The sequence below is a fragment of the Nycticebus coucang genome, chromosome 9 (assembly GCF_027406575.1).
Source record: "Nycticebus coucang isolate mNycCou1 chromosome 9, mNycCou1.pri, whole genome shotgun sequence".
Lineage (NCBI taxonomy): Eukaryota > Metazoa > Chordata > Mammalia > Primates > Lorisidae > Nycticebus > Nycticebus coucang.
In genome coordinates, this window is record NC_069788.1 from 78,746,223 (window position 1) to 78,769,340 (window position 23,118).

The window sequence follows — 23,118 nt, forward strand, 5'->3', positions numbered from 1 at the left end:
CAGTGGCTCCTGGTTTAAAAAAAATAAGGGTATAATGTTCTCTGAATTCCTTGATGTGGGTTTTTCAATAGCCAGGCTTCCTATAGGCGTGTAGAGGCCAGGGCAGAGAAGAGGCTGTGTCCTCCTGGGGAGCTGTGGGGGACCACTCTCTGCCCTGGGCAGCCTCTGCCCCACCTCCTTGTCCTCTGCCCTGAATCCTGTTGTGCAATTTACCTAGAAGTTCTCAGAGCACAGGTGGGATCCCCAGGCTGGAATCCTGGGACTAGCAGAAGCTCTGAGTCTTTCTAGTTCACCTACATGACTGAACTATTCATTGAAACCTCTTTGTATTTGTGTCTAAGCCTAGATTTTACTTCACAAACTTCTAGAATATGAAGCCTGCTCTTGGTAAACCAAACCTCCAAGACTCTCAATTATTAAAGAAGAATGGAAAATCTAGACTCATCATGTCCATGGAGAATCAACCAAACACACAAAAATGTTTGAAATCTTACCTAAAATGACCTGAACTGGAGATGAATGAGGAATATGAATGATTTCAAAATTAAACTCCCAAAAGTTACCTGAATCAGTGTTGTTAGCTTTGGTAGACAAAGTATTTTGTCTTGTTTGTTTTGTTGGGAGTTCACATCATATTCATATCACCTTTGCTATATCAGATTTTGGATATTTAGGAGACCAAGAGGCTAGGAAGACATGATGCTAGCTTTTCCACATGTTCTGCCTAAACTGCTCTTCCTAGCGTCTGTATTAACAGGAGAACAACAGGAGACTACCTCCTAATAGATAGTAATCTTGGGCAAATTAGTAAAGAAGAAACATTCTGAACAGGCTTTGGGAACAGAAAAGTGGATTTAAATAAAATAACCAACATTCAAATTCCTCATCTGTGGGATATTTCCAAAACAAATTTGGTGCTTGCTTTGGCCAGAGTTTGTTTGGTTCTAAGGAATAAAACCCCACCAGAACATAATAAAAGGAAGCACTACTAGAATTATACGGGATCCTCGGGGACCAAGGGCAGGTGTAGGAGCAGGAATGGTACCCGAGCTCCCTCTGGTCCCAGGCCTCCCATCCCTAGTTTAATGTGGGGACATGTACATTTCCCAGCATTGCTTTGCAAACTAGCCTTTCTAGCTTAGTCACCCATATTCCCCGGAAAAGCACCTCATTCCTACATTCCCACATCTCAAAGAGGGTCAGACACACAGAAAGCCCTTTGTAAATATTTATTAGCTGATCCCTTGGCAAGATTGAGTAAGTTTGGTGTTCATACCTGACTAGAAATTCCTTGGCCAAACTTCACATTCCAGGCATGGAGATATTAATTGATGCATCTTGAACCTGTGTCCACTGCTTGTCCCTTCAGCCTGAGGCTGTGACTCTCTGAATGGAGGAACCTGACCTGACATTGTGGAAGTAATTTTCAGAAGGCAATTTTGGGGACCTGGGCTCCCCAAAAGGTACTTACTCTTCTGCTCTCACTTTAAAACCCCGGTTGCTGAAATTAAATGAGATGTCAATTTAATAAGTGACTTTCATCATGTCAGAGCCCAGACAACTTAGTGGCCTCCTGCTTATATGTTTGTTTAAATCTTACATAAATTGACTAAGATGACCTGAATTTGAGATGAACAGGGAAGATGTGACCCTGTTGTGTATGTTATTGCCGACTCTTGGTAGGAGGGGAAGTGTGGACTTCAGTGGAATATGATTATCCCACAAACAGCCTGGAGTTCTTTGTCTGTTATTTATCCCTCTTACATTGGGGTCAGGAGGACATTGATGGATTAATGATAATGTACCTTTTAGTATCATAAGTTTAAGCAGTGGCATATACCATGCTCTTGACTAGAATGTTCCACCAAAGAAAAATGCATCAGCCCTAAGGGCACCACCCTACATAAGGGTGACCATCTGTGCTGGTTTTCCTGAGACCATCCCAGTTTTAGCATTAAAAGTCCTATGTCCTGGAAAATCCCAGTGTCAGGCAGGTTGGACATCCTACTCTACAAACACTTCAAGCCATAAGAGTGTGGCTATGGGTCGCCAGCCCTCTGCTAATCCAGTCACATACAACCATCTCTACGTTGGTTCTGGAAGTGGACTCAGCATTAGGAATGTCTGTTGAGTTAGTGGCTACCTCCCTGTGTATTTCCTTAACTTGTGCTAGCAACATCTTTACTTTCTAGCAGCTGTGCACTATAAAGATTTTTATTCTGGAAACCAGGCCTGAAGTTTGGTTCAGCACCTCAGCCACCTGGCAGAGAACACTGTCATAGCCCATCACTTCCTCAGTTTGAGAACATTGGGGTTTGCCTGTCTTCGTCTCTTTGGGTCGCACTAACAAAACCACCACAGACTTGGTGGTTTATTAATAACAGAAATGAATTCCTCACAGTTCTGGAAGCTGGAGCCTGAGATCAGCATGCTGGTGCTGTTGATTCTGGTTGCAGGTTGCAGGCTGCTGACTTTTTGTTGTATCCTCACAGAGGGATGAAGATGAGGGAGCTCTCTGAGATCCCTTTTATAAGGGCACTAATCTCATTCATGGGGACTCCACCCTCATGACCCAAATGCCCTATCTCCTAATGCTGTCACATTGGGGTCAGGATTTCAACATACGAATTTTGAGGGGAAACAAACATTCAGTTCATTGCATTGCCCTCAAGCAGTCAGCAGGGAGAAGGACTTGCCCACCCAAAAGGCACCTCTAGTCTAGAGAGGATAAGAAGTCACACATAATAACACACAGCTTTCACCACTGACAGCATCCCATATGGGAGTCTGATGTGAAAATACTTATCCATCCATTTACTGCTTCCTGTGGAATGTGTGTATCTTTTTTTTTTTTCTTTTGAGACAAAGTCTCACAATGTCACCCTGTGTAGAGTGCTGTGGCATCATAGCTCATAGCAACCTCAAATACTTGGGCTCAAGTGATCCTCTTGCCTTAGCCTCCTGAGTAGCTGGGAATACAGGTTCCCGCCACAACACCTGGCTATTTTTAGAGATGGGGGTCTCACTCTTGCTCAAGATGATCTCAAACAACTGAGCGCAGGCAATCCACCTGCCTTGACCTCCCAGAGTGCTACAATTACAGGTGTGAGCCACTGTGCCCCACCTGAATGTGTCTATCTTGAAGATGAAGATTTTATTTTTATTTTTTGTAGATGGTATGTCCCCAGGGCCAAGAACAGTGAGTAGTGTGTAGTATGGACACCTAATAGGCTCTTAACAAACACTCATTGAGTGAATGAGAACAAATGAAGGAAGGAACTTAAGGTAGAGAGACCAGTTAGATAGATAAATGAAACAGTCTAGGTAACAGATAATAAATAAAGGCTAAACTAGGTTGGTGGTTAGGGGAAGGAATTAGAAAGACCCTCTTGTTCTCTGCCTGGGTATTGCACAACCATCCATTTTCTTCTCTTGGGATATTTTCAGCCACTTCCTCCTTTCCCTGTTGTCCCTCCAACTATGCCCTCAACATGGTTTTTGTAATTCCTGTTCGTATTCCTGTATCTTTGTATGCACATTTGTGCATCTGTCCATATATATATATAATTGCTTAAAAAATTATAAGGAAAATCCAAAACATGAATAAAATGGAAAGAAGATCATGCTGAGCCTCAGGTGCCCACCCCCAGCATCCGCTGTGATCAGCATGTGATCCATCTTGCTTCATCCATGTCCCACCCATGTCTCCCACGTCCCAGATTAGCAGAGAAGAAAATCTCAGAAACCATAGGATTTCATTGGTATGACATTTGCTTTTTAAAGAACTTACTACTACTGTTAAAATTGGTAGGTATTTGTCAGGAACCCAATTAGAGAAGGAGGAAACAGACAAGGGAAGTATGGAAGCTCAGCCACACTGGCTGCTCTACGGAGTGCTGCCAGTGTCTGACGGTGTAGGTATGACTTGGGCATGCTTGCCTGTGGTCGTGGTGGCAATGGATGGTACGTGACTCCCCAAATAGCTTACAAGCTCTTAAGCTCTTAAGCCAGACACAGAGCCTTGTTCATCATAATGTCCTAAATACTCAGCCTATGGAAAGTCCCTAATAAATATGTCCCTATAAACATTGATTTTTCAATGAATTCTATGGAAACATGGGCCAAGCTACTAGGAAGAGAATTTGGTACTAGGCTTGGCACCAGAGTGAGTAACTGAAGACAGGTGACACCATCACTCCAGCCAGGGAGCCGGCCGGGAGGTGCTGAGTTGGGATTGGCAGAGTGGAGTCCAAGATGCCTGCTGGGTGCTGGACTGAGGAGTTTAGCCAGCTCACCCTAGAGAAGTGATTCTCAACTTGGGTGCTGTGAAAGGATCTTAAGGGTGCCTTAAAAAATTTTTAAAGATCATTAATCAAATTATTTTCAAAAGAAGTTTAAAGAACAATAAGGATATTCTATTTTCACTCCTTTGTTTTTGGTCAACATAATTTAAGTATGCCGTGAGATTTTTAAAAAGGTTGAAAAACACTGCTCTAGAGACTAAGGTTGGAATGCTTACCAGTTAGAATGCTGAGTTCTGAGAATGAAATCGAGGGAACCAGGATGGGAAGCCCAGGGTGGGAACAAGGGCAGGAATGTAAAGGCTAGAAAAGGAAGAGATGAAACAAAGAATTATTGCATGTGAGAAGTGGAGATATAGGAAGATCATTTGAACAGTCCATTTTAATTCAAGATAAAGGAATTGAGCATACAGTATGAATGTACTTTAGGCCACCAAATTGCACTTGAAAAAGTCAAGAGGGTAAGTTTTGTGTTAACCACACACACACACACACACACACACACGATAGGGGAATTGCAAGGTCCCAGGAGCACAGGAGAGAGTAAGCATCCATGCCGTGCTGAGGGAGAGCTGAGTACCAGACATCTATTTGGCAAGTATGCTGTCATTGCCACTGTCCTGCCACTGGCAGTGCAACAGAGGCACAAGGGCTGCAGGGGAGGGAGATGAGATGAATAGACTTCAAGGAAGGATTTGGCTTTAGAGAAAGATGGTAGACCCTTTGGACAGTGGCTTAAGGCAATTGTTTCTCCATGAGTGGTCCTTGAATCAACCACATCACGATCATCTGGAACATCCATTATAAGAGCCTTGGGTCCAGCCCAGATGTGTTGAGTCAGACATCTCAGGGACAGAAGCTGCTTCTTAGACAAGTGCAGGCGGTGCTAATGGACTGCATGGTGTAAGCTGGAAGGTTATCTGGTGGAAGAAAGTGCTTCAAGATGAGTGTATGTGAGCGCGTTTCCAGCAAAAATCAGGTGGAGAGGAAAATGTTTAGAATTTGGTGATGGGATGGTGGCCTCAGATAAATGCTGGAGAAGACCAGAAGATCCTGAATGAATGTGTCAATGAATAAAGGAGCTGGGGTGGGGGAAATGGTCAGGAACAGGACCCCATCCTGGCTGTGATAGACCAAGGGAGCCGAAGATGAAGGGCTGGAGTAGCCCAGCTGTGTAACTGAGCTGTTTAGCTGAGATGGTCTCACATATGTCCAGCAGAGCTCTGGAGTAGTCTTGGGTCTCAGGGAAGACAGATAGCAGATGCTACCCAGGGCACAGTGCAGAAAGCTAGGGCTGGCACAGATCAGGGGAGGGACAGTTGTGTAGGGGAGGCCAGAAGAAGGAAAAGAAGCTTGAGGACAGTGAGTAGGGAAAGGGGATGGCTGTCACCCGTGGTTGGAGGGGGCTTTGGAGAAGGACTTGCTCTGCAGGGGTGGGTGGCATGTGTCTAGCAGCCAGGTGTGAGCCTCAGTCGATGTGCAGGACTTCTCTACGAACATATGTGAGCACCGTCAGGAGCTGCCAAGTACAGTATTCAGTTGACAAGATGGAACTGCATTTCCTATGGATTCCATTATTCACACTATTACTCTGTTGAAAGGCTTTTGTCTCAATCCCAAGAAACCTTGGTTGGCTGGTATTTCCTTTATCTGGGTTCTCTCACATTCCCTCCGAGGGAAGAAGCTTTGAAATACCAGCTGGAGGTGGTGAAGGGGAGCTCCTGGCAGGGGTTAGGCTGGCATGGCCCCTCAGAAGTGAGCTCTGCACCCCCTTCTGCTCCCCAAGAGTGCGAGGATTATGCCTTTTGCATTACAAGGTGCAAGGAGTAAATGGAAAACTGGAAAGTAATTAGCTCATTATCTGGCATGCATAAGCCTTTAACAAATGAAGCTGTGGTAGAGGTGATAGTTATTATTACCGTTATTGTCATTATTACTGGAAGAAGCTACCGAGACAGTGCTCTGATGCAGACACTAGAAACCTCTGGGGGGTCTTCAGGAGAACCCCCTCCCCTCCACCCTAGGCCTCCATCCTTCTCAGTGCTTCTCATGCCTGGCTGCACATTAAATTGGAAGTCTGAGAGATTCCTTCAGCCAGTCCTGCCCCAGCTGGACACAGAATCTGAGGTCCAGATGGTACTCCTTTCAGAAGCTCCTCAGAGGATTTCCAGGCACCGCCCAAGGCAAACACTGCTGACTGGACCCTAAGCACAAGTGATGGGATGGGGACGTGCAAGATGCCACAAGCAGGTGAGAAGTTACTGCCACAAGATTTCAGGTGAGCAAAGGAAAGCGCGTGGGGCCCCACCGCACCTCCTGTCCCTGCACCCCAGCTGCATGCCAGCTTTGACAGCTTATTTTCCCCATCAGGACCAAAATGATGTTTTAATGTGAATGGATGTCTCAATGTGGATAAAAACAGCTGTTGGGTGAGAGGGCAAGTCTGTGTGATGCCTGGATTCTCCTTCTACATCCCACCTTGGCCGGGCAGATGTCTTGGGAGACCCCAAGCCAGGTCGCTGCTGTCTGCTTCCTGGGGAAAACCTTCTGTGCTTCACTTACTTTTCCCTCGAATTGGATTCCTCCATTCAAGGTGAAGTTTGTTTTTCTTTGACTGCCCTTCACAGTTTCTTCTCCTTCCCAAGGGGTGGGGTAGGGCAGGGCTCTGCCCTCAGCCATGTTTTCTTCAACTCTCTCTGGATAGTCTCCCAGTGTGGCACAGATGAGGCTCCATCACACCTACCGCAGGGCAACATGGCCATTGATCTCCAGGTAGAGAGAAATTACCCCACATGAAAGCCACTGCCTCACCGTGGGTAAATAGGGGGTCTCATCATCAGGTCCAAGTTCCCTATACTCAACCATCCTGGGTTGATTTTCCATTTTAACTCCCTGTGGGGGAAATTGGTGTGTCTCTGTGTGTGATGGGGTGGGGAAAGCAAACAACTGGGGTGAGAGGAAAGAGTAGAAATGAGGGTGCCTAGGTTCTGGTGCAAATTTCCCACAAATTACCTTTATGGACATAGATTGCCTCGAGATTAGACCACATTGGGGGTTCCCTATAGATGTCCTTTCTTGAGACACCAGGGGTCTGGAGGTCTCTTTTAATAATTCTGAGACTTGATCAGATGTCTCCCAATTATTAAATTTGGGAGCCACTACCCTACGTGACATTTGCGATTCCTCTTAGTTACAATATTTTCTGAACTTCCCCATCCTCTGCTCTGCAGCCTGGTGAGGCCAAGACCTCCTGGGCTGGGAATTTCCAAGCCACCACGGTAGGCCCATCTGCCTGAGTAGTGTCTGGGAGGTATGTGTTGGCTCTCAGGGTCATTTTAAATAATGAACCCGGCAGGGAAAATCACAGTGGTAACCTATCCCTGGGCTGCTTTCCAGCCCCACGGCCCTCCCCGGCCATCCTCCTTTGGCTGTTGAGAGCTTTGGTTACTCTTGGGCAATGCCCTGTCATGTGGCAGTTGTGGATTTAATTTAATGAGGGCCACGTTGGTGTTAACTGCCTTCCCTAGTCATGCTAGTAATTGGATGCCAGGCCTATCTGCAGGGTTTTTAGTGTTTAGAACAGATGGCTGTGTTGCAACCCCTATTGCCACATGGCCCAGGGTGACTCCCCAACATTCTTCTGCCAAGAGAATAGCAGTGTCTTCCTCACCAAAGACGAGAAAGCTCTGGGCAGAAAGAAACACATGAGGAGAAGGGTGCCCAGAGTGTCCAGCCTGCGGGTGACTGCTGAGTGGCCACTCCAGCTGTGGGGGAAGGGGTGTTCATGTGCCTTCTCCTTTTCCTGGCTGGAGCAGCTGAAACTGAAAGTTCTGGCAAACAACCTGGCATTTTGCTAATCTGCTGTTACTTCCCTGTGCAGTAACAGCAATTGCTGGGGGCCTGCCATGTACCCGGCCACACCCTTCTCGAACGTGCACATCTGCTGCTCTTTCATCTTTGTGAGCTCATCAACATCTTTACCTTTCCAGGCTCAGCTCAGACACCACTTTGTCCTGCCTGGGAAAGTGAGCTTGGCTCACATCTTCTGAATCCTGCGATACTGTCTCCAGTGCATTAGCGTGGCTCCCCTGCTGGCCCCGCAAGCCTTTTACTTACCTGTGTGTGTCTCAGCTGCTTGCGGGTTTGCAGGGTCCATGGAGGCAGGTGGGGGCCTCAGCCCTTGTTACCAGCTCACTGGGGTACACTCTGCAGGCTGGCGTCAATGGCTCTGAGTGTGCACATTAAATCTTAAGCAAATATTGTTGGGTTTGGGGCTCCTTTGCCTTTATCAGAGCAGGAAATGAATATGTTGCAGGAAGAAAATTTCTTAAACCCTCTGAAGGCACTGAGTTAGTGTCTGGAAAGTCCTTGTGAATTAGGACTGTTCGGTTCCTGGTGTTCTTTCTGGCTCTTGTCCCCTTCCTAGCCAGGGGTTCAGGAACTGCTGCCCCCATCTTCCTGGGCCTGGTGGTGTTTGGAGTGTTTTGTTTTACGAGGAAGTAGCAATGTGTGTGGGGGGCAACTATCTCAGTGTGCTCAGGACTGAGGACATTCATAGGAGGAAAGACATCCAGCGCTAAGCCAGGGCTGTCCTGATTGGTCCCTCTGAGCACAGTCATGGGGCTACAAGCATCTGAGGGACAAACGCAGGCATTGAGGGTGGGGCGAGGGTTCAATGACTATTTTTTTCTGGTCGTGTTGGCTGTGTGGGAGTTGTGACCACATGACGGCAAGGACAGACCTGAGGAGGTAAGGGGGGGCTGAACCGAAGAAGTTCACACACAAGCTGTGCTCGGAAATTGCAGCAGACGGCCATAAAACACGGGAAGACAAGTCCTGCAAACACCTGCCAACGCCCAACTTATCACACTCAGGATTTATACGCAGAGCCCTGGAAGGCACAGCTACCCCACATCGGGGAAACATAAACAGAATAAATAACAAGCCCCCCTCCTGTAGGACTCTTGAAAATGTGAAGTATCACGTAGAGAGGACTTAGATGAGTTCACTCAAAACTTGGGAGGAGATGGGTATTTCAAAGCCCGTTCAGATTGAAGCAGGTATTGGAAGCAGTCACAGGAGGGAAACGAAGTGGCTGAGGTCTCTGCTCACTGTGATTGAGGGGCCCAATCCTGGGTGGGAGGTGGGCAGTTTAACTTCCAAGAAATGGGAAATGTAGGAGGACAGCTGCCATCTCAGCACAGGGGTTATGCAGCTTGCAACATCTGTGTCTAGTTTAATTGCTGGAGACGGGCCTCCTGCAGATACACCAGTCAGTACTTACCGTGGTGACTGACTGAGTTGGTCGATTATCTGGGGAGTTTCAGATTCTCTTGATCTTTTAGGGGATATGATCCCTTCTGGGTGAGTTACCGTATTACTCTCTGAGAACATCGGCCAAATGGAAGAGAAAAAATTTCATCTTTACATCTTTAAAATGTCAGGTATAGCATCTTAAAAATTCCCTGCAGAGGGCTAAATAAATCTTTAGAAATTAACCTAATTTAGTTAATCTGCTGGGAGTGGGAAAGTGCACTAAAACTTTGAAGAGAACCTTCATAGAAACCTCTTCCTTCATCTTTGAAGAGATTCTGTGCCTAGGCCAAGCAGGAAGAAGATAGGGCCTTGTGTGACAAGGAGGCATTTGCTGGGCACATGGGCAGGAGGTGTGAGGGAAAGGGAGAGAGAGCAAGAGCCTGCGAGTATGGCCTGGAGGGCCCTTGGAGGGAGCGGGAGAGGAGAGCTGCCTGCTACAGTTCCTCAAGTCTGTTCTAGTGTAAGTATAGCCTCAAAATATATCCCCTTTCATCATGCTAACTCAAGTGAGTTTCTGACTTTAGGATGACAAACAGGGCTACAAGCTGTGCCTAGGCAGTAACACAGGACACCACCAACTTCTGTGTAAGTCTGAGCTGTGGAATTGAGTAGACCTTTTTTGAACAGAGAAGAAAAATAATCTCCTATAAGGAGAACCTTGACCTGAACAAAGAATGGATGGATTGGATGACTAGTGACTTCTCAGTGCCTGGTAAGTCAATTTTCAAAATTGTATCCCTAAAATTAAAAAAAAGAAAGAAAGAAAGAAAAGCAAAAGAATTTAGGAAATCATTATCATGTCCAAAAAAGGCTACTCCATGTTCCTGATGATTTCACTATCAACTCAAGTGATTTATTTTTTCAAGAATGTTATCTTTAGAGACAATTTTCATCAGCGAGTCAACCTTTGTTTGCTTGCATTGGTTTCACCTTCTATTATCTTTTCCCCACGACTCATTCAGCTTTCACCATTTAGTGAACCCTGACGGAAGAAGGACGCCTGCTCACTGACATGCTGACAGCTTGATAAGCCGTCCCACACACGCACACACCACTCACCAGACTCCTCTCACACAGTGGCTAGTGTTGATCTATCTCCAAAGTTGGCTACTTAGTAAGCATCTTCAATTTCCAGAAACCCACATGTGTCTGTTCCTATTGTCATAAATGGAAACTTGGCCACTGTGCACTTCTTACTGTTGGCTTTGACAAAGAAGGTTCTTCATGCCTGATGCCAACATCACTTGAGCAGTCTCACACCTCCTCCGGGAGGGCGTGCTCCCGGGGTCAGCTACGTCAGGCTGGTGGTGGCTGCTGGTCAGTGTCTGGTGTGTGTGTGTGTGTGCGCGCGCATGAGTGTGACTTTTCCTTACACGGAGGCAGAGGTGCTCACTGGGTGGAAACCCAGGAACCCGGGGCTCCTCTTCCAGGCCTCCAGTCAATAAACGCCAGCATCTTAGAATATTCCAGTCAACAATAGGGAAAACTGCTTATTGCTTATGTAAATTATGAATGTGAGTGGCAAATTCTGAGTTCTAGCTGATGTCCTTCTAATATTTTCCCTTTTTATGGCACTTCAAAACATCAAAGAACTCTCACACCCTTCCTCCTCGACAATCATCCCAACAGTAGTATGAAAAGTGTGTCATTATTCTCACTGAGTTCGCATTTGGGAAGCAGAAGCTCTGAGAGATGGGCCGTCTTGTCCACCATTGATCAGTCTTCAGGATCCACCTGGACAAGACTCATGAGCTGCCCCACTTTCTTCTTTACCAGCAGGGGAAACTTCCTTCTTTAACCTGTTGCTTTAAGTTCTGTCATTGTGCTGTTCTCCACCCAGTGCGTTTGAAGATAACAAGGCTAGCGTGCAATTAGAATGCAGAGGGCAGTTGTGTACATGAAACTAGATAAATCATTGTAAATTATCATTTAACAGCTACAGAGTTGCTGTAGAGCATGGTGATGGCATGCCCAGGGTTGTTACCTTTTCCGGCTAACTGCCTGGCTGTGACACATCAGGCAAGCTTCATACATGTTTTCCTCTTAATTTATGATTATGAAACTTGGAAAAGTATCTTTGTGGAATAGTAGTCATGTTTCCTTCAAAAAAATCCCCCTTACTCTCTAGTTTAATCTATTCCATCTGAAATGAGTCCACGATACAGGGGGAGAGAACAGAGCACCTGACACCTGTCGCATCACCAGCCACACAGATAGCTCAGGAGCTTGGTACGAGCCAGAGGTCATGTCTCAGAGCAGCACAGGAGTAGGCCGGTGCCTCTGCTTCTGTTGCCAGCATGCCTGTGTTCCCTCCCAGATGAGGGTGGAAAGCACGGTGCTCATCTGAAATGCATCTCCAGCATTTTGCTAGTTCTTTGAGGAGCACAATGGATTGATTTGTCCCTAAACTGTCCTTGCATAAAACCAGGGCTGGTGTCCCATGTGTGATCTTCTACCTCTGCCTCGTCATCCATTTGGGGTGGGCCTGGAAGTGGTGATTCTGTTATTTGCTCTTGTTTTTATGATGGGAATCTTATCTCTCCAATTTCCTTGGGATGAAGAGACATGATTTGTACTTGTTGATTTAGCAAAGTCCTCTGAAAATGCTCACCAGGGAACTGATGAGGGATGTAACCCATATCCCTGTGGATAAGGATTATCTGCTTCAGTCTCTGTTTACCCCGATTAGATTAGAAAATGATACCTAGACAAAAGTCCCTCTGGGAACGCTGAAATTCCAGAGAAGGAATCTCTTCTCTCCCCTGAAGGCCTGGCCTCCCTGTCTGGGGAACTTTCTATTCCCTGAGATTAGGGTGTATGATAGTAAAGTAGCTTAAAGCATGAGTTTTGAGTCAGACTTAAGAGAGTGCCACCCTAGAGGGATGACCTTGGGCAAGTTACTTAACCCCACCTGGTGACTCTGTTTTCTCTTCTCTAATATGGGCATAATCCTGGTGAATTCCTCATAGGATTATGAGGGGTACATGGTTTAATCCACATCTAGGACACAGAACCTTGCTCCATGTGTATGTGGGTTGATCAGATGCTTGGGATTTTTATGGTTATTGCACTGCCTCTCCACCTTCTCTTGGTTTTGCTTTGTTTTTATTGACATCCTCAATGTATAACATTCTTAAGGCTATTTACACAGTCATACCCAACAATTTCTTCTCAGTTTATCTCCCTTTATCTTTAGCAACTTGTTTAAATTAGCTGAGCTGAGGAGCGGGCTCTTCTTAAGACGGGTCTTCCTTTGGGTTTTTCTTTTGCAGGAACAAGACGAGGGAGAAGTTACTCCCCTTTTGATCCTTTCCCTTGTTTCAACTTTATTCCAGACCTCTCCTTTCCAAAGGCTAGGTCCGTGACTTTTAATGTCCTCTGGGGTCCCTGTCCCTGTTTTTGCCATCCTTGGTCTGACGCTGTGCTCATAGAAGACACTGCAAGGCAAGGGTTGTACCTTGTGAACCAAGTTCAGTTCATGGGTATGTGATTTAAAGAACAAACAAAATTAGTTGCCAACACAAACACTTGCAAATAGATGGCTTTGAAATTTTGGGCTTCTGGCTTTTCCTGAAAGCTAAAAGAGCCATAACACTGACCCTGCCTTGCACAGGGCACAAACCTTCAGGAGCTGAGTGGACATGGTCATCTCACATCTGTTATGGACTCCCTCCAGTTCCCGCTGACCTTCCAGCTAGCTTCCAGCCAGCTTCCCTATCTTCCCTCCCTACCCTCCCTACATGCATAGAAGCTTTCCATGTTGTGTTATGTGTTGTAAAGCAAGAAAACCTGAGCATAGAGACCTCCCGCGGTGCAATGGCTTTGGAGTGTGAAGACCTGGCTACAAGTCCTGGTTTTACAATGGCCCAATCCCTAATCCCTTTATTTCTTGTGTATTTCTTTATCTGGTAGGGGGTAAAGATACCTCTGGACGTCTACCCCTTACAAAGCCATGGAGAGGAACTTTTGAGGCAGTGGGTATACAAGTACATTGTAACAATGCAGACATTGGCTCCGAGGATGGGGCCTCTGTTGTTCATCTGTGGGGTTCACCACACAGTTTGTGCTGAATCTTCCTCTGCCTTTGGCTCTCTAAGTATGAGAACTTTTGCTCATGGAGGTTGGAGGCCATGGAAGTAACAATCAATCCAGGCCAGCCATTCTTTCTCCACACTTGTGATCTCCCTGACAGAAGGAAGTAAAACAGAGATGCACAATGCGCTGACTTTCTTACAGGCAGGCTGCCTTACTTGGTCAAAGGAAGGAGGTCATTCCTACACACTTGCTCTCCATGCTGGTTTCCACTACTAAGAGCCTCACACACCCACATACTGCCCACGAGCTGGCCTGTCTCCAGGATAAATAAAGCCTGCATTTTTCATATTAATCACCAATAGGAAAACACACGGCCTCTCTATTGTTTTGTGCCTGGTTCACACCCTATATAATTTTATACTGTTCCTACAGCCCTGACATGCCCTCAGCTACCATTGACATTGATTCACTGACTTATAAAAGTGTATTATCTGTTCCCTGTGTCTACATGGAGTTCTCTGACAGTTGCCCAGGCGGTGACTCAGGCCTTCAGAGAATGGTGCATAGAGAGGTCACACACCAGGGAGGAAAGCGGTTTGTAACTCAGAACTCTTCTTATCAGAAAGCACATTTGGGCTTGATCTGCTTGTTGATTTCTGTAAGAGTGACCTCATGACAATTTCTAGCTGAATCCCCACATTTGCTTTTCAAGTCATTTTAAATTCCACTAAAATTAGATCCATTCTATGTCTACTTTAAAAGGCAAGGTCTCTCAAAAGTTGTCATTAAGACCCAGCACTCTTGACAAAAAGCACACAGAGTCTTAGAAACAGATATCACACAACTCTGAATGTCTGTAGAGAAGAAAATTTGCTTGGAAGAAGGCAGAGATTTCAACAGCCATACTTGCCACAAACACTAGATTCTTGAGAGAAAGTCCACTGTATGGATGTGGTGAACTTAAGTGTATCAACATAGCAGCAGATGGTGGTGAGAGAAAATGTTTTGTGTAATATGTCCAAATTTTTTAAAAATAAAAGTTTTTAAGTTTAAAAATTGCAACAAAAGTCTACTAAATTTCTAATGGAAGCTAATGTTTACAACTTCTCTTTAATTAAGGTAGAGTGTTTTAGTTATTGCTATAACGCATCTACTCAATTTCATGCCCCTTCCTTCTGACATATTTGTAAGTAGGAAATAGTTGAGTCTGGAGAGATCATGGGTGCTTGCTAAATGTCTGGGTGTCTCTCTCCCTTTTCCAGCCACTTTTGTAGTTTTTCTAGACCCATGAAATAAGAACAAAAGTATCATATGACATTTCCAGGTAGAGATACTGAAAGCTGGTGAGCCACCTTCAAGCTCTAATCCCCTGACTTTGGAGGCCATATGCTTCTTATAGCATGGCCACAGAAGGACAGCTGTTCAACCTACATTCAAGCGTGATGTGAAAAAAGAGTGAACCATAATGATGAGAAATGAGACTTGTGGGCTTTATTTATTACTGTAGCATAACCTAGTCTATACATTTCATATATGCATTTAAGGTCCAAGGAATTTTTTCTTGTCAAAGAATTCAGAAAGTACAGATTTTACATTTTAGTTTCAGTGGTAGACGAGAAACCATGGAAAAGCAGTAATTGTTTCCAGAGAAGTGGTTCTCAGTTGGAGGTGGGGGATGCCTCACAGTCCCTTGGAGAGCACTTTCCCATTCTATCTACCCCACTCCAATGCTCTTCCCCTCCAGATGTAGAGATAACTCTTTTTTTTCCTACATACTTTTGAGCGTCACAAATTACAGAGAAAAATATTCCAGAAGCATAGAAAAGTTGACCCTTGATCAAGGCAGGGGTTACGGGGGCCATTCCCCTCACAATTGAAAATTCACAGATGACTTATGACTCTCCCAAAACTTAACTCCTAATAGGCTGCTGCTAATCAGAAGCCTTATCGATGAGATAAACAGTCTATTAAGACATGTTTTGTAGGTTATATGCATTATATTTGATATTATTATAATAAAATAAAGTAGAGAAAAGACTGTACAGGAGGACAGACAGGGATGGGTTGGTCTCATCCCAGGGGTGGCAAAGGCAGAAAACATCTGTATATGAGTGCACCTGTGCAGTTCAAACTGTGTTAAGAGTCAACTGTAATCATATTCAGATTAAAATTTTACCCTCACCTTCCCTTTATTTTTTCACTTTAATTTGTTTAAAAAAATATGTAATAGAGGAGGCCAAGGAAGTAGGCCGTGTGGGGCCTAAAAGAGGCTGGCAGGATTAGGTCCAATGAGGAGGCTCCAGAGGCAGCCAGCAGGCCAGGCTGGGCCTGGGGCTGAGAAGAGACCCCAGAGGAGATCTGCTGGTCTAGGTCAAGGAGGAGGCTGATACAGGGAGGACAGAGAGGATGACCAATGGGGAGACTGGTTATATGCAGAGAATTGATAAAATTGGTAAATATGCTGAGAATCATGGGAGTCAGGCTTCCTACTGCTGAAGAAGATAGCTGTAAGCATGGAAAAATAGGCTAGAATAAAACGCTGTACTACTGGGTTGCGTCAGAGGTTTCTCGGTGAATTTGAGGGTTTTGATTTGTATAACTGAGATGGACATGAACACGCTTGCACCCATGTGTGGAGGAGTGATATGTACACGTACTCCCTAGACCTAGGTGAACTCAGACACAATCCCAGTGAGTCCATCTTGCATCCAGAGATCAGTTTCTAAATAGCATTCTCTGCCAAAAGGATCCAAGACTTCTTGGAGAAATGTCTGATTCCAGGCTGGGGGAGAGTAAGTCCAAAGGGAGCCTGGAACATCTTCTACCAGCAGGTGTGGATGTGTCCAAGAATGATGGAGACATGTAGAAAGGGTCCAGGAGCTTTGCCAAATCAAAATAAATGACAATAACAGACTATAACCCATTTAATAAAATAAGAATCCATTTTGGTGGGATTCCTGCCAAATGCATAACCTCAGTCTCATCATAAGACAATGCCAGATAAACTCAAACTGTGGAACACTTTACTGGCTGTTCTCTTCGGAAATGCTGAAATCTTGAAAACAAGTGATGCAAATGCCAACTGTTAATTTCCATTTGGCAACCAAAATAGTGATCGTTGATTCAGGCAAGAATCATGAGTGGTGCTGAAGCCAGTGAGTGAGCTTGATAAAGAACAAAGTATTCACCTATTCTCAAGGTATTTCACTACAGAATACTCAACAATTATGAGAGCAAACAGGAACTTTGCAGTGGAGAAGTTGGGAGGATGCCATCAGCTAAGTGACCAGCATTAGAAGCAGCATCAAGACACAGCGGCCGCATGCATCTTCCAAGGTGAGCTGCTAAGAAGGACACTGTGCCATTTTGGTGGGATTCCTGCCCACACGCATAACCTTCGTCTAAGCACAAGATAGAGCTAGATAAACCCAAACTGGGAGACACTTTACTGGCTGTCCTCTTCAGCAGTGTTGAGGCTGTAAAGGACAAGGCAAGACTGAGCAACTCTTCCCAAGAGAAGGGAAGGAGACAGGTGTGACAGGTGGTCTTTTTTTTTTTTTTTTGTATTAAATCATAGGTGTGTACATTAGTATGATCATGGGGCACCATACACTTGGTTCATAGACTGTTTGACACGTTTTCATCACACTAGTTAACATAGCCTTCCTGGCATTTTCTTAGTTATTTTTTTATACCTGTGGTGCATCTTACAAGGGTATATGTGAATCTTAGTAAATGTGGAATGTAAAGGTCTTAGCGAAATTACAGGTGGTCTTTGACTGCATCCAGGACCACCGTTTATACATAGTGATGTACAGTGTAGTAACAGATTGTGTATGTCTTATATATAAGTGTGTATATGTGTGTGTGTGTATGTATCCATGCTGCCGCTGAAGAAGCTTAGGAAATTTCACCCCAGAATATGACTCCTTGGTATAAGAAGTTGTATTTTGAATTAAAGACCTGTAGAAATCAGCAGGCACTGGAAGGGTTTTCCCTTTATCTTCCTAAAAACCAGACGCATCTACAAGAACAATTGTCTTTTCCTTTCCCCTCCCAATTATCTCAATATATTGCTGGAAAGAAGATCAAGAATGCAACCAGACCTGGTTCAACTCACTTTAAAGATAGTACCTGTCTCTCAGGTTAATTTAATTTCCAAAGAGAATCATTTACAAGTCAATCTGTTTCCCTGGAACAGCCTTCCTACATCTATTCATCCTCCCTAGTAATTATATAGTCTCTCTCAACAGATTTACCTATATTCCTTATCTCCCCCTCCACTCTAAAATGAAGGTATATAAATCCCATTAGGATCCTGGTAATCACTCTGTGATTCTCCCCATTTGCTTGGTAAATAAATTTGTAATCTCTTTCTCTTGTTAATCTGCCTTATTGTGAGTTAATCCTTCAGTGAACCTTTTGGGGCAAAGGGAAGTTTTCCTTTACCTCTCACACTTTAAAGAAATTTGTTGGGGTAAATAGGTGAGATTTGAAAAGGGTCGGTGAATTAGAGGATAGTGCTGTATTAATGTTAATGTTTTTAAAATTTATTTACATTTTATTGCAATTAAAATGCATAACATAAAATTTACCATCTCAATCCTTTCTAAGTATATTGATTATTGGTAAGTACATTCTCATTGCTGTTAATATCTTGATTTGGATAGTTGTACCGTGGTTATAGAAAAGTCTCTTCTTTGCCTTTAGGAAATATGTGGTTAGAGGTAAAAACTGTGTGTGTGTGTGTGTACGATATAGATACTTGAAAAGAGAAAAATGATAAAGCAAGTGTGGTAAGATAACAATTGGGAGAATGGAGATAAAAAGGTATATGGAATTCTTTGCACTATTCTTACAATGTTTCTGTAAGTTTGAAATTATTTTAAAATACAAATCACAGTGGTGGCTCCTTTGACTCTCTGCTCCCCTTCTCACCACACAGGTTCATTTCTGGAACCGCAGGCAACCTCTTTGTCATTAGCCTTTTGTGCATCTGGGTTCCCTTGGGTGGAGTGGGGGGAAGGAGTGTGTCTCCAATGGATAGTAAAGTGGAAAAAACTAAGGAAGAGAAACTAGTTTGTCTAATACTCATCCCCCTTACTCATCATGAAGAAAATCAAATTCTTTTTTTTTTTTTTCTGAGACAAAGTCTTACTATGTCACCCTCCGTAGAGTGCTGTGGCATCACAGCTCACAGCAACCTCAAACTCTTGGGCTTAAGCAATTCTCTTGCCTCAGCCTCCCAAATAGTGGGTCTACAGGCGCCCGCCACAATGCCCAGCTTTTGTTGTTGTTGTTGTTGCCGTTATCATTGTTGGTTAGTTAGCCTGGGCCGGACTCGAACCCCCCAGCCTCGGTGCATGTGGCTGGTGCTGTAACCACTGTGCTACAGGCGCCATGCCAGAAAATCAAATTCTTTCTGGTATGGCTGAGTCCCAGGTTTCTCTTGCTTCTGAAACCAGCCTCCTCTGCAAGGCTTAACCCGCAGGCGCCCACCTCCACCCCTGCTGCCATGCCTGTCTCAGGACTCTCGGAGCACCTGATCTGCATTATATAAAAGTGACTCCCAGCGGGACTGAGGAGATTCTGTGTTGTTTTTATGTGTAGGATACGTAAAAGCAAAGTGTTACATTTTCAGTTTTTCTAACTGTGGCAAAATATACATATCATAGGGCAGCACCTGTGGCTCAAAGGAGTAGGGCACTGGCCCCATATGCCAGAGGTGGCGGATTCAAACCCAGCCCCGGCCAAAAACTGCAAAAAAAAAAAAAAAACATATACATACATACACACACATATATATACACATATCATAAATTTGCCATCTTAACCACTTTTAAACGCACAGTTTGGTGGCATTAAATACACTTACATTATTTGAACAAGAGCCACCGCTATCTGCGTTCAGAACTTTTTCATCTTGCAAAACTAAAACTCTGTACCAATTAACCAATAATTTCCCATTCTGCTCCCCTCCCTTGGCTTTGGGCAGCCCCCATTCTACTTTCTGTGGCTATGAATTTGTCTATTCTGGGTACTTCATATGAGTGGAATCCCACAGTCATTTCCCCTTTTGCATCTGGCTTATTTCACTTAGCATAATGCCCTCCAGGTTCATTCATATTGCAGCATGTTAGAATTTCCTTCCTTTTTAAGACTGAATAATATTCCATTGTATGCATAAAGCATGCTGTAAATTCATCCATTACCAGATGCCTGGGCCGTTTCCACCCTCCAGCTATTGTGATTAGTGCTGCCGTGAACATGAGTGTACAAACCTCTGTTTGAGTCCCTGCTTTCAGTGCTGCTGGGTGTATGCCTAGTAATGGAAATGCAGGACCACGTGGTAATTCTGTGTTTCATTTTTGTGGAAGCGCCATACTGTTTCCACAGCAACTGCACCATTTTACCTTCCCACCAACAATGCCAAGTCTTCCAAAGGTTTCAGTTTTTACATCCTTTGTATCTCCTGGTCAACGCTTTGATATTATGTTATTTAAGCCAAAAGGCTTTGTATAAGATCCTCTCCATCAGCTGACCCGCACTGCTGTGGGAAAGCATAGCTAGGCCCAGTGGGCTGAGAAGCTCCCCCACCGTGTCTTATTCCTTGCATTTGGAATCACAGAGCATCAGAGCTGGAATTAAATCCAGTATAAACTATGACAGGCAAACCGGACTCCTCTTCAACTATGTCCTAGTTACGTTGTTCGTACCTGTACATAAGCGTTTGCAGGATATATGGATAGGTATAAAAAAATTGCAAAGCATATTTTTAAGCCACACATATCAAAGTGATGATGTGACAATGTGTGGGTCTTTTGAAGGCATCCACACGTTCCATAAACAGGAAAGGTAAGAGCAGGCATTAAAGAAATCTCCATCTTGTTTAAAACAAACAAACACGGAAAAAGACTTTTAATTTTAATTTTGTGAAGGCAAAAAGTGCAAGCCTAATGAACACATGTATATGTGAAAATAAGAAAACAAAACAAAAAGAGACTGCCAGGAGACTTCAATGCTCTTTGCTATCAGGACTAGCAGTTTCTGAGTACATGTGGCAGATGAGCCTTGCCATAACCTACCCTTTAGAGCAGTTTCAAAGCAATCTGGATCTCCTTTTACCCACTCCAGGAAGAAGAGGCAGCTGGCAAAACCTGGGGAGACTGGCTCGATGGTTCTCAGATGCCTCAGTGCTGGAACCCACATGTAGTTTCTATGGGTTTTACTTGACTCCTGGGGATTATGGGAATGTATGTGAGGCCGAGATGGTGACAGCCCTCATTTTAATTCTTAAAATTGCTAGCTCTGCCCTTGACCCTACCTATCTACCTTGTAGAAAGCAGCCAAGCCCCCCGGAGCTTACTGCTGTCAAGGGTCTCTGAGCTGTGGGAGGTAGAAGTCGAATGCTGATGAACAGAGCTGGGTGCAGGCAGGGTTTTAGGGCTGCAGGAGAACTTGAGTAAAGACCTTCTCCAGTTACTTTTATGCAGCACAGGAGGACTGAGGTTGGCCCAGGTAGCTGGTGCTTACCTATAAAAGGGCATTAACAGGAAGACCCAGGAGCAGGTTTTCATCCTGGGTTGCACAATGTAATTATCTGAGGAGATTTTTAAATACAAAGATTTCTCAGAACATACTCAGACCAATTAAAAAAAAAAAAAGAACTCTGGGGTCAGATTCTAGGCATCAGTATTTTTAAAAACTGCCTGGGTGAGGATAATGTGCATTGACGTTTGAGAATCACTGCTGTAAGATCATACTTACATATTGAATGTGTGATACCCTCCAAAAAGTAACATCATTTTGGGAGGGATTATCAATAAACAGTAGTAAATAACTTTTCTTTAAAAATGTACATATTGCAAAGAACAAAACTGGATGAATATAGACAAAATGTTAGTGATAGTTACCTTTGAAGAGCTGTGTGGGACTAAAGTTGCTTTTCTTCTGTTTTCTTCTCCATATTTTAAAAAGAATTCTCAATTTCTCTGCCAGTAAACGGTAATAAAAGCCATTTAAAAATCTTTCAAAAAAGATAGCAGTGGTAAATAACTTCAGATTTCCTCATAAAAAGAGACACCATATTATTTAAAGAATGAAAGGGTGCCATGGGATCTAAGGAGGGCTGGCGTGCCCCAGGAGACCACCGTACTAACACATGGTCCCCTGAAGCTCCAGGTCGGGCCGTGGACCAGCAGTCTGACCCTTGTGTTTATCCTAGGTGAGGCTGGATTTCCTGGCTCTACCCAGGCTGCAGGTGGGCTCACCGTGCACTGCTTACCTCCCAGGCACCAGGTGAGGACACTAGGACTATAGAGTCTTCTGCTTCCAGATGTGACAGTGACTTTCTAAATGACACACATGAAGTTGTTTATCCCAAATCTCCACTGCCGGTGGAGATTTTTGCCCCTGGCAAAATATTGTTGGTGAAAGGCCTGGTTTTCTTCTCGCAGGAAAACCTGGGTATACAAAGTGCAAGAAATAAATATTTGAGGATACTTCAGATGTGGCCTCCTAAAGACCTTCACAAAGAGGGATATACCTAGATGTTACAATCCTTGTCATGAAGTCTCAGTAAGTCCTCCTACTTTATCTTTGATTTTCAAAGCTGTCACAGTGTTATTTTAGAAATAACTGCCTTCAATGATCTTCTCCTGGTAACAATAGAATTCCGAGGTTCATTTGTTCCTATACTGGTCTTATCTCTTTTTAAGTAACCACCTGTCTCCTGTGTTAAATAAGGTAAGGTCAGAGAAGCTGCTTCCATGCATTTATTCAATATCAAAATGTACCTTTATGTTCTTCTCTTCTCCTGAGCAATGACAAGAAGTCGGGAATCCCTGAAGTGATGAGCAGGTCCTGTTTCCTGGCAGGCTGGGCATGAATGTCCAGGAATAGGGGCAGATTCCTGACTACAAAGGGGAAAGGTAGGGGCTGGAGATCTTAAAGAGGCTTTTCTCATCCTAGGATTAAAAGAAGTTTGGAATGCGGAAGAGCTGCTCCCCTCTGACATATTTCAGGCAAGACTTTTATGTCAAACGCTGTCATTTCTTCTAGTCTCTTTGTCTTCCACAACCCTGCACCAAGTCCTCATGGCCCCCCATGGTAACTCCGGGTTTGTTCCCTGAAGTGCCCCGCCCACCCTTTACCAAGACCCCAAGCAATGGTGCAGGGTGCTGCCTCCCCGGGCTCTATGCTTAGGCAGCCTCCTCCACATCCCCTGTAAAGGCTCATTTCTTTCCTAATCTCATCTTTTGTCTTCGTTCCCTTGCCAGTTCCCATCATTGGCACCTGGAATAAAGGATGGGAAGAAAGAGGGAGCGAGAAAAAGAAGAGGCGTCTGCTGTGGCCTTGTTTGCACACTTCAAAGAGTTTGCTAATGAGTCTGCCTATTGTCTAAGCTCCTTGTCTATACCTGAGTTTTGCAATCTACACACCTAGAGAGATCACAGGAAACCAAAAG

General features: G+C 44.4%; 1 long non-coding RNA gene across 1 annotated transcript; it reads left to right on the plus strand.

Annotated features, from left to right (window-relative positions):
* The first annotated feature begins 6,343 nt into the window (after positions 1–6,343).
* LOC128594471 (uncharacterized) lies at positions 6,344–22,675 on the plus strand. Its single transcript, XR_008382566.1, has 6 exons — positions 6,344–10,329; positions 10,580–10,731; positions 16,852–16,988; positions 21,877–21,950; positions 22,109–22,229; positions 22,623–22,675. It is a non-coding gene; the product is annotated as an uncharacterized LOC128594471 (long non-coding RNA).
* The last annotated feature ends 443 nt before the right edge of the window (positions 22,676–23,118 follow it).